General features: G+C 40.0%; 1 protein-coding gene across 10 annotated transcripts in view; it reads right to left on the bottom strand.

Annotated features, from left to right (window-relative positions):
- The window catches only part of PTPRT (protein tyrosine phosphatase receptor type T), a 386111-nt gene that overhangs the window by 208288 nt on the left and 160578 nt on the right, over positions 1-17245 (bottom strand). The gene's annotated exons all lie outside the window — the stretch shown is intronic.

The following is a 17245-nucleotide window of genomic DNA, read 5'->3' as shown; positions in this document are numbered from 1 at the left end:
CTAAAGCACCAGTGAATCAACACCTCCTGTCACCTCTGATTGCAAAGTTTGTTTGACTTCATGAGCAAAGACACTCAAGTGAAGTGTGCATGAAACCTGAAGAGTGCCTAGATGTCTGAAAAACATGAGGAGGATAGAACCCAGCCCCCGAGTATCAGCTCTGTGATAGAAGGAAAAGCAAGCCAATAAAAGAATCTCAGCAGCTCATCACCCTTCAATGAAAGCTACAGAAGAAAAGCAACGAACAAACACACACCAACCAACCAACACCATTTACAGGTCTCTGGCTGCCTGATTTTTATTTTTCCCCCTCTGACAGTGTATAAATAATACTTGAATATTGGAAACCACATGAACAGCGTACACTTGGTGGTTTTGAAAACCTGAGCTGAACCACACAAGCAATTCCTTTAATCTCACCTCACTTTGTCTCTTTCACTCTCTAATATGGTTTGCCCTCAGGCCAGACGACACAAACTCTACACTCTTGTGAATATAAGGTGACAAAAAGGACATCTCTGTCTCAGTAAAAGAAACCGATAAAGGTTATAGCATGTCATTAATTTTAGAGTTCTGTAGGAGTTATTGTAAACCCTCTTCAAAGGTGATTCCTCCAAGAACTGAAAGAATCCAGGATGCTCAGAAATGTGGGAGAAAGGAGTTTGAGCACCACATCATGGGAGGAAAATGGGACTTTGCCCTCTGGAGAGGTCTTGCAGGTGAACAGCTGCTCAGTGAACAGAAACAAATGCACAGAAACCATTATTGTGCAAAATGATCAACTGAAATGTTAATTTGATTTCCTCTGGCTAACTAATTGCCATGAACCACACCACCTCCTTGAGAATAACTGCAGTAGTTGTGCATCGTACCTCTGGAAAGAACAAACAAACAATTGAATTGTAATGGTAGCAGGTATCCAAAGTGAACAAAAACTAATGTCACAAGAGAAGTTTTCTGTGGAATGTTTGTTTCTGCTTTTATTTTGCACTGTTTCCCTAACTCCTGCCAAAATCTTTTTCTCATATGAAATGTCAGGCTGATTATGTTTTGACTGCATAAAGATATTTCTCCAAGAAATTCATTTTCAAGAAACGCATGTAGGTACATTTCCATTAAAAATCAAATCATCATAAATCACAAACAGTTTATTACTGTTTCTAGGTACAAAACAATTAAAAGATAGATTTAGTGACTTTTATTCCCAATGCAAAAATGACATCTTACAAGTCACACCATAGCTGAACACAAGACAAATTAAATATTAAACTCCATTCTCCTGAGCTGTAGACTTCAATAGCAACATGTTCCAAGTTACTCTGGGATTTGATTGCAAGTTGAAAGAGATTTACTGGACTGAGCTTGATTAACAGAGCGGTTTGTCCTGCTAAACAGACATGAAAGTCTCATCTACCAAGTGTAAAAACTACTGTTGCCAAAGTGATTTAAATTAAGATGACACCCAGCATTGGTGTCTTCTCTTTATTTTAAGTCAAACCTAAACCTCCAGTCCCCACCCCACCCCCAAAAAAAGGTGTTGATGCTTTTCCCTTCCCCTCCCCATCAGTTTTCCCTTTTCTAAGAATCATTTAAAAGAACAGGTGCTGTAGAAAATTTGGAGTTTAAACTATTGCTCCTATTTTCTGAACTTGAGAAACTAAGCTGTTATAGTAGTTATTCAAGGCTCAGTCCCACCTCAGCGAAAACAACGGGCTCTTTCCTACTGGCACCAACTGGACAAGAAGCAATTTTTATAATATCTCTCTGTGTCATATTACTGCAACTAATCTAAACAAGTTACCCATTATTTAGCAAAAACAGCACATAAAGAATGACCATTTTTGCCCTTTGTAACTAGACACATATCAGTTACAGATGACCGGCCTGATGTTACGAGCTTACCATTTTAATTAAAATCTCAATGTGATCTTGATTAAATAAACATGGTGACAGATTGGCCTTGTACACATGTAATTGTGATCAGCCATATTTTAAGCTCCATTTGATCCAGACAGGATTTTACATTAACAAGCTTTGTCCAGCTCGTTGCTCCCTTGCGGCCGTTCTCCGGGCACAGAGGAGGAAGGACTGAGGGCATCTGGAACTGGGTGGCTGCACCTGGAACAGTAACTGACTCAGAGGTTGGACCAGCTCTGCTGGGAGGACAGGCTGAGAGAGTTGGGGTGTTCAGCTGGAGAAGAGAAGCTTCAGGGAGACCTAATGGAGGCTTTTCCATACTTAAAATGGGCTGATAAGAAAGATGGAGACAGACTTTTGAACAGGGCCTGTTACTACAGCACAAGGGGGTTTTAAACTAAATTCAGGCTGGACATGAGGAAGAAATTGTTGTCCCTGAGGGTGGTGAGAGCCTGGCCCATGTTCCCAGAGAGGTGGTGGATGAACCATCCCTGGAGACATCCAAGACCAGGCTGGACGGGGCTCTGAGCAACCTGAGCTGGTGAAGATGTCCCTGCTCATGGCAGGGGGGGCACTGGGGGAGCTGGGAAGGTCCCTTCAACACAAACTATTCTATGATTCTACCCTGAATCCCAGGTTCAGGAAGAGTACAGGAAAATGTGGTTCCTGAGTGTCCTCTTTCAAGGAAACAAAAGACATATGTAGTACAAGCTCAAAAAAGGGAGTTATTGAACACTGGCAGATTTTACTGTACAAGCAAAGCGGGTGCAGTTGTGCAGATATGAAGGGAATTTAGGATGGGCCTTTCTCTTCCCATTAGAAAAGGAAATACAGCTGTGGTGTATGGGTGAAAAGGCTGAGCACTTCAGCTTTAAAAATGACAAATTTTAGTAGTGCAAAGAGAAAACAAAACTACCATGAAGGTCCAAAAAAGACAAAACAAACAGAATCACTGAGTATCTCAAATTGGAAGAGACCAATAAGGACCACCAAGTCCAACTCTCTGCTCCTTGCCGGACTACCTGAACCTGAGCCATATGACGAGAGCATCACCCAGCTGATCCCTGGACTCTGACAGGCTTGGTGCCATGAATACTACACATTCCAACATTTGTGGAAAGCACACGTATTTTACTCTTTGGCAATTGCTCTTGAGTGTCTCTGCTACTAGAATATTTCTCTGTATGATTTTCTAGGCAAGGCAATTTCGAGCAATTGATAGATGATGGAAGAAAAATGGGCTCCCTGTGTCCTTCAGATGCAACTGGGATGACTGAAACATGAGAAACCCTCATCAACTGTTTTCATTATCTCCTGTGAAATAATCTGTAAGAAAAAGGAATTATAAAATTGTAATCTTAAAACAGCTGGATAAACCTCTTAAACTACAGATTTTACAAGAATAAAGCTTTTTTTTTTTTTTTTTTTTTTATTTCCTAACTTGTTCATAACACTATCAACTGATAAAATGCACAACCAAGACAACTGTGAGCTCTCATTTGCATTTGTTGGCCTCTGGATGGTTTTAGACAAATGGATTCCCTAACACTACAAAACACTAGGTTCTACAAGTAAGATCAGAAGGGACTGTGTTTTCTATTATTTTGGGGTTGAAGACGTGGGGATGGGAGCTGCCATCATAAGACATTTGCCTGTCAAGCAGGTTCTGTGTTTTCAAACATGATACTGCTTATTCCTCTCCTAATGGGGGTTGTAAGCTTTTCTCGCAGCATCCTCAATGAGCAGCTGTGGACTGCGCTTGCCAAGTGGATAAGGATGGGACTGGAAGGCAAGGAAACCAAATTTCAAGTTTCTCAGTACCTTTCTAAGCAAAAAAAATACAGAAGAAACCATATTTGTATCGTTTTCTATGCAACAGCCACAGATGGTTACGATTTAAAAGCTATTGAGAATATAGGTACTTAAATTTGCATTTAAGGCAGCAAACCCAGCTGTTTTAAGAAAAGAAGCAATCATGTCAAATACCATTGGTTTTGACCCTCCATCCTTTGCGCAACTGTTCTGCACTCTTTATTGCTCGTAATTAGAGACTCTCTTGACTGTCTGAGCAGCATTCATGAGCACACTTTGCAGTTTTACACCACAGCAACAAGCACTCTGAGCTCTGAACGACAGTATTTATATTGGCATTGCTTATTAGCACACTTCCTACTACTCTAATAAATGCAGCAGTTGAATTTCGTTTTCCAGTGATTGTCCCAACTTCCATTTATTGCACAAAGAAACAGCGCAAAGATTTTACAGTATTTAGCACAAGACTATTTCATCGCACTGACAAGCACTGTACTAATTGGTTTTCTGTCTAGGAGAGAGACATTCAGATCTGTCTCGCAATGATGTAACAGGCTGACAGCAGTGGCGTATGTCAACCGCTTTGGAAGACTGTGCCAGCGGCATTAATAAAGTGATTCATTAATTCACCTGGATGGGTAAATTGCACCAGAGAGCAATATAGTCTGTCCACTCCCAAAGAAAAAAAGCCCAGAACCAATTCTGAAAACAACAATTTCAAATATTTAATTGAAGCCAAAGTCCAGGAAAGTGAGAGAAGAGGAAGATTAAGGTTTTCTGCAGCCTACAGAACAAGGGGCAGTGGTTTCACTGATTTATACACTTTACAGGTGTGAAAGCCTTTACTGTTGGTTTTGCATCCCATTATGAAACAGAGGAGTCCCAGAAGGCACACATCATCCTTACACAGCCAAGTTTAACCTCTTCTCCTCTGTGAGCATTCCTGTAGTATGTGAAGCAGCCTTGTGGATATGCAGGTCTGTTCTTGTCCCCATTGAGACCAACACTGCATTCAGCCTCAGGATCCATCAGCCACAGGATGCTTATGTGCTTAGTAATCAAACACTGACAGACAAAATTGGAATTTTACCCTTTCAGCTCATAGCAGGTCGGTTATTATGCTAAAGATCTAGGGCATTAGAGCAGTAATTGAGGGGCTGCATTTCAACACTGCTACATTGTTCTATGGAATACCAAATTTAGCGTCACTCCTCTCTATCTGATGTTTATTCCCAACACAGATTTTACTAACACAGTGGTAAGTAACTTCAGTGCTCTGTGGTATAGAATATTCATTTGCTACAGCATGTCATGTGTTTTTTTCTTCTCACTTTTCCCATTAGAACTAAAGTTTCTGTCTACAAGGGACTCACCACAAGTTTCATGTACAAGAAGTGGGGGAGAAACTAGAAATTATCCAAAAAGATGTGAAAGAGTTGAGTGAAGTGGTCAAAGAATCAGCACAAGAGCAATGAAAAACAAGAGATGAGCCGATCTCAGGGGACAGCAATCAATATCACCAAAGAAAGGCAATAGAGCAGAAGAGCCAATATTTGGCAGGGTGCTTGTCGTCTGACATTGCCCAAACCCTACATTCAAAGACTATGAACTATTCCCTTTACATCTCACAACAGTGCAGGTATAGGACGTACATACTAAACAAGAACTTGCTGCAGCCTGGTGAAAATGAAGAGTACGTATTCTCTACGTATTTTCCCCTTAAGAAACAGTGGAAATGCTCCTTGGTGATTTGAACACATACATTCTAAATTAAGCAACTGGGCTGCCTGGGCTTAAAAAGAACAACACAGTAATGCTAACAGAAGTTACTGTAAAGCAGTAGAAAGCCCATTAACCCTTTCCTAAAAGCACTGCAGCCAGCCACGCCAGACAGCTGGAACAAACCCTGGCTGAAGAAAGTCTACCTGTATTAGTGTCGCCCTGAGACCAGAAAGAGTTGGTACAGACCCAATTGCCTCCTACCAACTCTTCTAATTGTGCTGTAGGTTAAAGGAGAGGGGCACCAGGCACCAAGTGGGAATTACAACACTATACTATTTCATTAGCCTTCCACACTACTTGTATCTCAGAAGCTTAGCCCGAATCCAACCAGAGCCTCACAGGATGCTTTCATTCTCTAATAAAGAAGAAAATAGCATCAGATTAGCTGAACAGTATCTCCTTTCCCACTGTAAATTAAGTGAATTAGATGGAAGACTCTGCGCTCTAATTGTAAAGCTTATTACAAGAACTCACATAGATTAGAACTGAATGTTTCTCTTTGAGTCATCATTTGCACTGTAAAAGAGGAAAAAAGGTGATTATAGACTCTTTCATGGCTCAATATTGATAGGTAGGAATCTACAGTACTCCAGCAAAACACATTCATAAGTCTTGAGCACAGAGAGGGCAGAAGGCAACATTCCACAGGGTTGGGAATCATGGACAGTTCACTCTCATTTTTAAAATGCATATTATTTTCTGAGTTTTTCAACTGCAAAATAGCTACACAAGGACATCATGAACACAAGCAGTGGTATGCTTCTTGTTGCTTACAGAATGTCATCGTTATAGAATGTCATTCTGTTTACAGAGATCTTTCATCAACCATGAAGAAGCCCAATGGAGATAAATGGACAATTTTAGAAACATACAACTCATCTTAAGTTGCTATCTAAGACTGAAAAAATTTCTCCCTGATCCCTCCCCATCTCTTGACTGGCATTAAAATTCAGATGAGATTTGTTTTACCTCCTAACTCCAGGGCCTTAGTGTGAAACACAGTGAGGTACCCAACCGGTCAAGCCACAAAGCAAACTGTGGAAAGAACAACTCAGCAAGAAATAACACTGAGCACCTGTATGCTCTTTGAATGCTCTCTGAATGCCCTCATTCAGGGCAGCAGAACTCAGATGCTGCAGTCTAAAACTGTCCCATGAAGATAAATGATGCTTTTCTCTGGGAAAGATGAGCACAACCCACCTTCCTTTTGTATATGTAGACAGAGCATTCAGTGGTGACAGTGATGCCCTTCGATTTAATAATTCAATACTTAAAGTGCTTGTCAAAGAGAGAATTTCATTCTTTCACTAAGGCTGTTCTGAGGCTGAAGCTTCTTAGCCCCATCTGGTGAGATTATGCCACACACAGAAAAAATGTTCTATTTTCACTTGACCAAAAAAAAGCACAGTAAGAATAAAAAGACGTTGACTTTCTCTAACTGGCATCTAACTGCTCCATTTTGCACCCCCAGAATTGTGCACAGCATCCTGTTCTCCAAACTCATCCTTCATATATTTTCCTCTCAAAACAATTAGTAATTTTTAATTTTTTTCTATTTCCCTCATTTTGTGGAGCTTCCCTGGATGACAGATGCATCAGATATGCATGAACTAACATTTCCTCTTAATCTTGAAATGACCTATGAAGAAAACCAGGGTACGGTTTAATGTAAGACATAACTGAATGCAGTCATTACGAAAGTATCACTAAGTATGAGAACTGAGTATCAGCTCTCCTTCAACGATGGAGGTGAAAATACTGGAGCTTTACAGAAACTGTTGAAAATACACTGATTTCCACCATGAGAAACTGCTGCAACTGTGCATCTACCAACAGCCACACAAGTTCCAGGTTACTTCTCAGCCCATGTCTGAGTTTTCTCTCCACCCTGTGTGAGGAACCTCAGGGTCACTATAATCCGCGTACATTTACACTCTATGCTGCTTCCTTTAACAGCCAATTTTGTCACATTACAATTCCAAACAACAGTCTATGGGAGGATCTTCTTTCTTATGGCTCCATTATATCTATACAAAGATATGGAAAACTGCACCCACATCCCATCAAAAAGAAAGTCCTCTCCACCAGTCAGTAGTCAGGGCCAGCTTTACCTCCCTCTCTTGTTTCTAACTACATGGACTATTTAAGTTAATATATCATGTGTTATCTATTGCAGCTTTCTGCATGAACAATCTGCTAATCTCCCATAGGGACTAGAAATGTAAACTCAACAAGCACCAAAAAAAGTAGAAAGGCGGGAATAAACACACAAACTGTGAAACATGTAATTTCAGGTCAACTCAAGTTCAAGCAGCTTCATCAGTTGCTATGCTACCAGCTTATGATGGTGGGAAAGGATGAAGGCAACAAGATTTTATAGCTTCATGTATAGAAGCTATTTAGCAACTTTGGCTTTCTGGCACATCTCCATCTGCAGGATGAAGGATCGTTAGTCTCTAAGCTGCTGAAATGGCAAGCGGCTGGAGGTATTGACTCCTATGAAGCAGCATGGAATAATTTGTCTGGATTGATTAAGTAGCTTAATCCATAGCAACCTGCTAGGTTTGCAGCAAAAGCCTGTGGCAGGATTTCATTTAAGGCCAAAGGGGGAATTAATTGTCCTTTACCACACTGTCCACCACCTGAAGATACACAGAAGAGATGAGGAACAGTGAGGAGAACCAAGGTAACAGCCAGGCTGGAGTTTAAATATGACAAACTACCATGGTGGAGACTCATAGACACAATGCTGGTCATTCTGCTGTTGCTCTCTCTTCTTGCAAATACATTATGTACCCCAGAGCTGGGTTGGCTTAAAGAGCGAGAACACGGGTGTGTGCACATGCAGTGCATTTCAAGAAACTGCTCACAGTTAATCCTCACAACATGTTGGTGAAGCAACTACGAGGATGTTGCTTTATTACTGGAAATAAAGATTAATGGATATCTGTAGGGCCAGAAACTGAATGTGGTCTTGTGTTCCAGCCTACAGACTTTATGACCCCCTACAAAGAAGCTTATGCCAGGCTTGACAAGCAAATTTAGGCTCTTTCAGCCCATAAAGCAAAATATTCTCATTTAAGTACTTATTTTCCCAGACTGATCTGTGAAAAACACTAATCACATTTGACCATAAGGAGGCAAGTCCAATCTGACACAGCCTCTAACGAGCTGATGCTGTAATGGAAATGGCAAACATGCCAACAGGGATCTCAGGAGCCACCATGAAAGCAACACCCCAGGAACTTTTCAACCAACGTACCTGTATCATGTGAAGCAGCATTGGACAAACTGTCCAGACAACTAAATCTCAGAGTGGACAGCCACCTGAGCATATGTTTTCTTGATCTTAATCCCAAGAAGAATACAATTCAGATCTCAGTATTCATACGAAACTTGGATGAACCAAAACTAATTTTAAAAGGAATTTTGCTCAGTGCTCATTTGAGGAAGCCTCATGTCTCAATTGACTGAAATCACATACTTGGGCAGATGGTGAGGAACACGGTTTAGCACAAGGGAAGAGCAGACACTGCTGTTGACACAGCTACGCTTCATCCAAATTGAAGCTTTATCTATTTATTTCATTGGGAGTAAGCATAGATATTCACCGTAGGAAACCTATGGAAACTACTTGAATAGCTGGATATCAATAATATTGAAATATTCCTTACGTAGATTACAAAACATTCACAGTAGTAACACCTACATAGATCGTACTATGGTTTACATGTAAAGTAGCACTTTTCATCCCTGAAACTCACCACAGAGATTAATTACCCTTCCACTTTCACTGACAACAAATATGCAAAGGGTGAAAATGAGACAAGTTGCTGCCAATAACTGTTCTGCTGCCACCAAGGCCACACTGTTTATACAGCTACATGAGCAACCTCATCATTTCTTAAATGTCAGTATTGCAAGAATCTTTGCTTCTGGTGGCAAAAGGAATCACTGCCTAGCAAGATAAAATCTGGAAGAACAACTTGAAGTTTCATGGCAATTTCCAGGAGATAAAGGGATCTCTTCCACCTTTAAGTCATTGACCAGTCTCAGGCTAGTGTAAAATATGCACAAAAGAAGAAGTCCTGCCTGCTACAGAGATGTACTCCCAAAACTGAATATTTACATTAATACTTACATAGTCCAACTATTTTTTCCTGAAAGAACAAACAACTTTCAACTGCTGACTGTAACTGAAAGAATGCCTGACCTGAAATAAATAAATATGCTAAATACCCTCCAATAACATGAGGATTTTTTTCAGAAAAATACTTTCTCTGCTTATTGCACTTCACCTTAACATAAGTTGAACAGAGCTTTGGACCATGATCTTCACCCGACTATAATGTTAACAGTTCAAAAGTATCTGACATTACCTGGATATACCTCAAAGCCTTGCTACTTTAGAGAAAATACAAAGAACAATCAATTTGTTTCCTGTCTTCTCTCTTTTTACTTCTTATATTAATGAGGGGGAAAAAAAAGAAAAGCTTGAAGTATGGCTCAGTTTGGAACTTGAGAAATCCATGTACATTGAACCCATACACCAAACATACAGTTTTAATGGCACATTGCACTTGCAGACAGTTGAGAAGTCATGCCTGTTGACACCATGAACTTCAAAGCCCGTTTTATTTCAAGAGCCTTAACCCTGTATCACAACCTTCCCTGTCACGCAGCATAAAAGAAACATTTCAAAATCTTTTCTGTGTATGAAAGAACCTATTTTGTAGCCATTAAAGATGAGATTGAAGGCCTAAGACAACAATCTGCAGTGGTGAACGAATGACATTTCTGCTCATCTATTCTTAGTGCGACCAACCAAGCAAGCAGCCAGTAGCAGAGAAATTATGGGGATGGGAAGTGAGAGCTGGTAATTTCCCCGGCTGCAGGACAATGGAAACAATGTCCAAGCACAGGGGGCAAGTCCCTCATCAAGAGGCCAGACCACTCCACTAAATCTCTACTAGTCCAACTAAGGAAAAGCAAACAGGGTTTTTCCACTAGACCTGAAGGCCACCAGAGAACCAGGATCCTGGATCAGTTTTACTGGTTTTGGATAAGCCTACTAATATTCACAAGAATGTCTGCAGTTAATTCAGGAATTCTTGTGTTACATACATATCTCCTTGCTTCCTGTTGTGTTGGCCCTGAGACAGTTAATAAATCAAGATCTCCAACCATCAGACAAATCTGGGAGCCTGTTTAGGCTTTGGAAGAGCTGCAGTATGGAGTTTAGGCTGTAGAAATGAAGTGGTTTTTAATGGGTCCTGTACCTGAAAACCAGTGTTAAGTCCATCTTAAAGTCAATCTGGGTCCTGCACGGCAGAATCCTGCATTTATGGTTATGCCACAGCAACCCGTTCATCCAGAAAAGCAGCTGTGTCTGATTCCCATCATACCAAGTTTTGTGCATATCTACCAAGACCTCAATGCATCTTCCTCCAAAGAAAAACCCTCTTATAAAAACACCTGCTCCAATGGTAGGGAGGGTGGGTTAAAATAATTTATCAAGGAGCTAACAGACAGTGTTTACTTTGCTGCAAATATTCCTAAACTAAAATCTGCAGATGTCCAAGTATGATGTACGTATACGACTAAGTAAATTACTAGTACTTTCTTCATTAAAACCTTTCTGTCCAGAGTTTTCTGCTCACAGTATATTATTACTCCCCCAAACGATGCAAATTGAACCTGGACTTTCCTGAGAAGGTTCAGATTCCATTTGGATTTACGGATTTAATCTCTGCTGAGATTTTCCTACATAGTCTGATCCCCTACAGGCATACATCTAGTAAGTTCCTGAGGTTCACTGTGTACTGCAAAGGCTAAAAATGGGAAAAAGATAATGGGAAATCTACTAAGGCGTGGAAGTTGCTTTTTTTAACGATATGAAGAATGGTACAAAGGATTGAGGTCATAGTGACTGGTCACTCTTTCAGGATGACGTACAGTGGTACATAAGCTTTGATACACAATCTGTTGATTTCTAATACCAGTATTCCCTAAATATAGCTATCAAACAGTTCAAGAATCATCAAGAAGCAGAAATTCACCCATACTTTCTGGCTGAACCAAGATCACTGGTCTACCTAAGAAGGAGGCAAAATCTGATTAAACACCGTGCTACCCCAGAGTGGGAGTTGAGATGACTGCTGACTGAGAGAAGGGAATGATACATGTTTATATATTTACATACCTGCAGCATTTACATTTCCATCATGTCTCTAATATTGTGCTGATAAACACTGTACAAACAGACTCTGCACCAAACAGCTTTAACTGGGCACCCGAACAGAACAGAAAGAAACAGTGATTGATTCCCAGCCAGCAAGACAGGCTGCAGCCTTTATGCATTATCAGCCTGTTACCAAGTACTTTGTAGTCATAACAACAAAACTGAGAGATGTCAATTACCATAATAGCGAGCACATAATTAGCAGCAGCCTGAACAACATGTCATCCTGTGAAACTGAAGAATCAGCAACTGAAATCCAAAATGACCAACATAGGTACAAAAAGTTTTCTTCCTATACAAGAGTTTCAAATTATGACTTGCAAAATCGTTTTTCTCTTTTGTAAGGAATGTTTATCACTTTGTATAAGGACTGTGCTTCCCGACTCAGTAGAGAAGTCATTATGTTAGATTCCATTATGCTGTGATTTGAAGCATTGATGGATAAACAAGGAAGGAAATGCCACAGATTTTGGAAATCTAAATTTTGAACCCTAGAGCTACATCTTTCACTTTGAAGCAAAATACCAAAGATTGATTATCTGAGTGTTTCCCACATACATAAAATAGAGTTAGGACACATAGGGATTTATTTTCCCTTTAATTTGTATATGTGGAATTCCTGCTGATGGAGATCAATAGAAAATTTTAAGCAGAGAAGTCACTGTATAAGTTGTCATATCATCATGATGTCTGTGCTAAAACAGTAGTGATTTTATTGCTACATAATTATGAAGCATGGGGTCAAAATTTACCTTTCCCCCTGTCAGTTATTCCTGTCAGGTACCTGGTGAAACATTCAATTTCTTACACATTTCAACACGAAACAATATTGCTGTGTTTTATTGAAACACAGGGACTATAAGGAAGAACAGCAATACAAAACTTCTAGAAGAACAGTCCTGTGCAATTGCCTAAAAGGACCTGACCTGCTTGTGCATACTATAGCGTTTAGTCCCTCTTTTTTATCTATTTATTTTCTATCTTTACAAGCAGAAACCTACATTGCCCAAATAAACGCCAGTTAATACAAGATGAGATCTTTCTTCGGTGCCACAGAAAACCATTTCTTGCTCAAACTTGTAAATTTACATAATCACAACCCTGGGAATAGCTGGAGAAGAATATTACAGGTCAAATCTTACCCAGAATAGTTGCACCAGGGAACTCTACTGCTTGGTAAGGCTATTTAAACCAAATTTGTTTTGCTTCAGAGTTCCTCCTTCCAAAGTATCCTTAAAAACAACAGAACATCTCCTGAGCTGAGAACACGCAGATACACATTATGGTGTAATACCCGGCTTTAATGAATAGCATCTGATCATTCCACTATCATTTGTTAACCATTCATCACCTTAGCTCCTTGTTGATTTGCTTCATTATTTAAGAAATACGAAGATTATTTGGCTTTGTGCCTAATTCTTATCTAGTTTATGCTGGTACAAATCCAAAATAAATGGAGTTACCACTGTGATGCAAGTAAGCCAAGTTTCTGCTCTTTTGTTCCCCAGTAACCTGAAATGTTGATGATTTCTTATCCCTCACAGGCAAGCTGATCAGAACCAGCACCAGAGGAAACTGTTTTCTAACAGAAGCTGCACTGTGCCTGCTCTGAACCCATTTGTTGCATTGTAGGACCTTGGCACGGCTCCACAGTCCGACGAACATGATTAAAAATGACTTGATGAATTTAGCCTGTTGGAACAGGTGTTTCTAACCAGCCTGGAGGGAAGGGGAAAACACTGTCTGCTAGCTAGAAATGCTTTCTGTAATTGTTTAAACAACGATAGGTCCACAGATGTGAGTACAGACAAATTTCAAGCATCCTAATTCCATTAACCAACAGCTGTCAAAAACCCTGCAAAGACCAGGAGCAAAAAGTAGTAGGAAGGGAAAAGAAAACCACTGCATGGCCACCTATACTTTTCACCACAACATGAATAATTGATTAGATCCTGGAGTATTGGGAGATAGGAGATGATGCGAGAGCTGGTTGAGAAAGGATGCAGCTTACAGTCAGAACAAGCAATGCCAACTGGATAAAAAGCGACTAGAGACAAAAGAAATTGCTGGGGAGCAAGTCAAACTGACAGGTGCACACCGACAACGTCAAAAGCTGGGTCTCAGAGACCAAAATAATAGGGTTTTTAATAGAGTTGTCTGTAGATGGTTTGTGGTAAGATTGCACAAAACCCTGATTTTTGGAAGTGTGCAATACTTTCATAAAGAAAATTAACTAAACCCACTGGACCTTCTCAGCAGCCACGGTTGCTTCTTGCACAGGTATGTTACCCCATTGTGAAGCATTACAGGATTTCATTTCCAGGAGAGTTCAAGTGATGAAACAACCAGAAAAGGTTAGACTGGGACTGACGAAACTGATACAGAACCCATCCTAAAACCATAACAAAAACCTCTAGAATCATCTTGATTTCATGTCTTCTTGATTATTAAAAGTGAGACAAGAAAAACAAGCAGTGGAAACAAATCTGCTGCTTTCGTCTGGCAAAATATATTTCAAAAGTTTTCCAGAAGAAGACATGGGTTCCTTAATACATTATATTATACACACGCCTTCAACTCTGCTGCTGATCTTGACAGCTGCACTTTAATTTATTTGTGTAACTCTTATTGGAAGCTGAGTAAAATATGGAATACAGTGAATCCACACAGTGATTTAGAGCCGTTAGGTCCACATCTGTCACAAACTGCCGGTTTGAACGTGATGTGCCATGCAACTGGCAGGCATTCACTTCATTGTTCATAAAACCTGTGGCTATATTTTCTTGGAATCATCATATAAAAGCAAGCTGCCCTGAAACATGGACAGTAAAACTGAAATGAATTCACATAGAATATACAAGCTTCAGTTGCAAAGATAACAGTGAGCCCACTTATTCTGATACTGTTGGAAATGCCTGAACTTCATCTAGTAATGTAAATCACCTCTTTATATAAATTAAATTTTTAAAAAACCTCCCAACGATACTAAGGCAAATTATAAGCTAGAAGTAAGAGGATATACGTTACAGGGAGAACCAAGCAGTTCAAACACGCACACTTTTTCTTTTTATACGGTTCTTAGGAGCTCGTTTGGAGTTTACCGTGCATGTAAATGCCAAATGAATTTCAAGTACTGCATTAGTTGCCAATCCATTACACAATCTCTTGCAATTTTAACTTACAACTCTGAACTGCCTGTGGCACCAGTTTTGAATTCTAGTCCTTCCAGCCCACTGCTTACTATTTAGACAATCTTGTTATCCTGTGGAAATCACAGTATTAACTATTCATACCACCTCCCAAACACGGTACACTTAGGATGGAACATTGCCCAATGTTTTACAATGGAAACGAGAACACACAGGAGGCTACGAATAAGCTCCGTTCCACAGTGAAGGATTTCAATACCAAAATTACTTTTACAGAGAGTTATTAAATCTAACCACAAGAGTTTAAGGTCCTTCTTTATGAGACATCACTGCAACAGGTAAGAGCAGGAAAAAAAGAGTGTGCAGCAGAACAAGTGAAAGGTCAGCATGCCGTGTCTTTTATCACCTCTGCTACAGACAGAATGTTGGGGTTTTGTTCTGGGAAATCCAGCACAATGCATTTGTAAGAGCTGTAGAAGCAACTGAACACCCTCTATGATGCTGAGAGGCAGCAACAAGGAATGAAGCAGGATCATAAACCCCAGATGCTGGTCCATTCAAGGTTCTCCTTGGAAGAATCTCATGGGTCCCAGACCGATGAGGGGTCCAGGAGAACTGGCTGATTGTCAAGTCTCACCTTGTCAAAGCTCATGTTAACTGGTGGACAAGATGCTCATTCAGTTATTACCACTGACAACCTACAACCACTGGAACCGGTTTCAGTCTTCTGCAGAGCACACTCGGATCAGCATGATGTACACAACTCATAATCACAAGGAAATGCGCACACCAGAGATAAAACTAGTCTGCAGTGCAGCTTATCTTACCAACGTAAGGTACGCAAAGGCCTTCACTAAGCTTTAATTGTGTAAAGACAGGATGCAGCTCAACAGCCCATGAAGAAAGCAGCACACACAGCGTTCCATGGCACTGTCCCACAGGTATCCAACGCTGTGCCCGTATTATTTGGCCAGAATACAATCCACAAGTTCATATGGGCAATTAGCTAACTTGACCCACATGGCCTTTTCAAGAATCTTTTAAGTGCCTTTTACTTGAATTGTATGTTACAAACCCCTTCATTCCTTTGATTCATTAAGTTCAATGCCTCCTTAGCACATTAATTAACAGCAGCATCTGGCTCTTCAATCAGAGGAATCCTTCAAGAGACCTCAGGTAACCACATGAAAGGAGCACAGCGACATGGAAGTTGAGATTTTTAAAGATTTCATCTGATATGATTAATTACTTGGCTAGGTTAATTCACCACTGAATCACACCCAACTCCTATCCTCAGAACTCACAGTACAGAGCCACAATTCTACTCTTATAAATCAACATTTTCTAAATCAGTCATAATAACTAGGCAGCAAAGAACCAGTGATGAAAGTCTGTAAACCCAATATACACCTTCTCAGGGCAACAACGTCCTGCAATTGAGCTCAGGTTGGGCAACAGCAGCTCTACCAGCTTACTTGTATCTAAGCAGCCTGTCTTGTTTTCGCATTAATTGGAATTAAGATAAAGAAAGATGTCCCAATCTGATGTCAGCTTAATCAGAATCATTCTCTGCTGTTCAATTAAAAGTGTTTGGACATTAAACTCAATTGTGTTTACATACAAGATTTTTCAATGAAAAGTAATTTATGTGAATAATAATAGCACATGCATCTCTCAAGTAGTTGCAAAATAAATCTAAAGGCATCGTTTTCTTATATGTAAACAAGAAAAAATGCTTAGTAGCTGCATATGATGAGTCAATTGGCAGTCCTAGGATTCTTGTGTTCCTTGTTAAAAAACATCTCCCAGAATGTTGCTACAACTTATTCAGTAGAATTAACTATAGACCAGTGTAATTCAGAAGGTAAATGCAATGACTCAAACTAGCACTTCGACAACACAGCTCTCCAGTACAGAGCCAATTTCAAGGCAAACTTAACAAGTGCTGTCTATAGAAGACTGAGAATCTGGCTGAAGGATGTACAAACGCCACAGTTGAAAATAGCCATACCTAGGCAAGTACTGATATAATTTGACACATAAAAGAAGCTGAAGATCTGCAATATGGTACACACTGGGAAAAAATATCTTCTCATTACCTCTATTCCAAGATTACCTGTATCATAGGATTTATAGGATACACTACTATTGCTTCATTTGTTGGAAATAGCAGTGGAAAATGTGATCATGGATCATTTATGATTGCTCAAATGACAAGCCACTCATGGAACAGCTAAGAATTGCAAACTGAATATGCAATACACTTGCAATCCCTTCTTCTTCCCCCACCAGGATTGGATGATACACCCTAATGCACAAAAACTCACTGTCAGTGGCAAATCCT

The sequence above is a fragment of the Columba livia genome, chromosome 16 (genome assembly GCF_036013475.1).
Source record: "Columba livia isolate bColLiv1 breed racing homer chromosome 16, bColLiv1.pat.W.v2, whole genome shotgun sequence".
Classification (NCBI taxonomy): domain Eukaryota; kingdom Metazoa; phylum Chordata; class Aves; order Columbiformes; family Columbidae; genus Columba; species Columba livia.
This window is presented reverse-complemented; position numbering and strand designations above follow the sequence as displayed.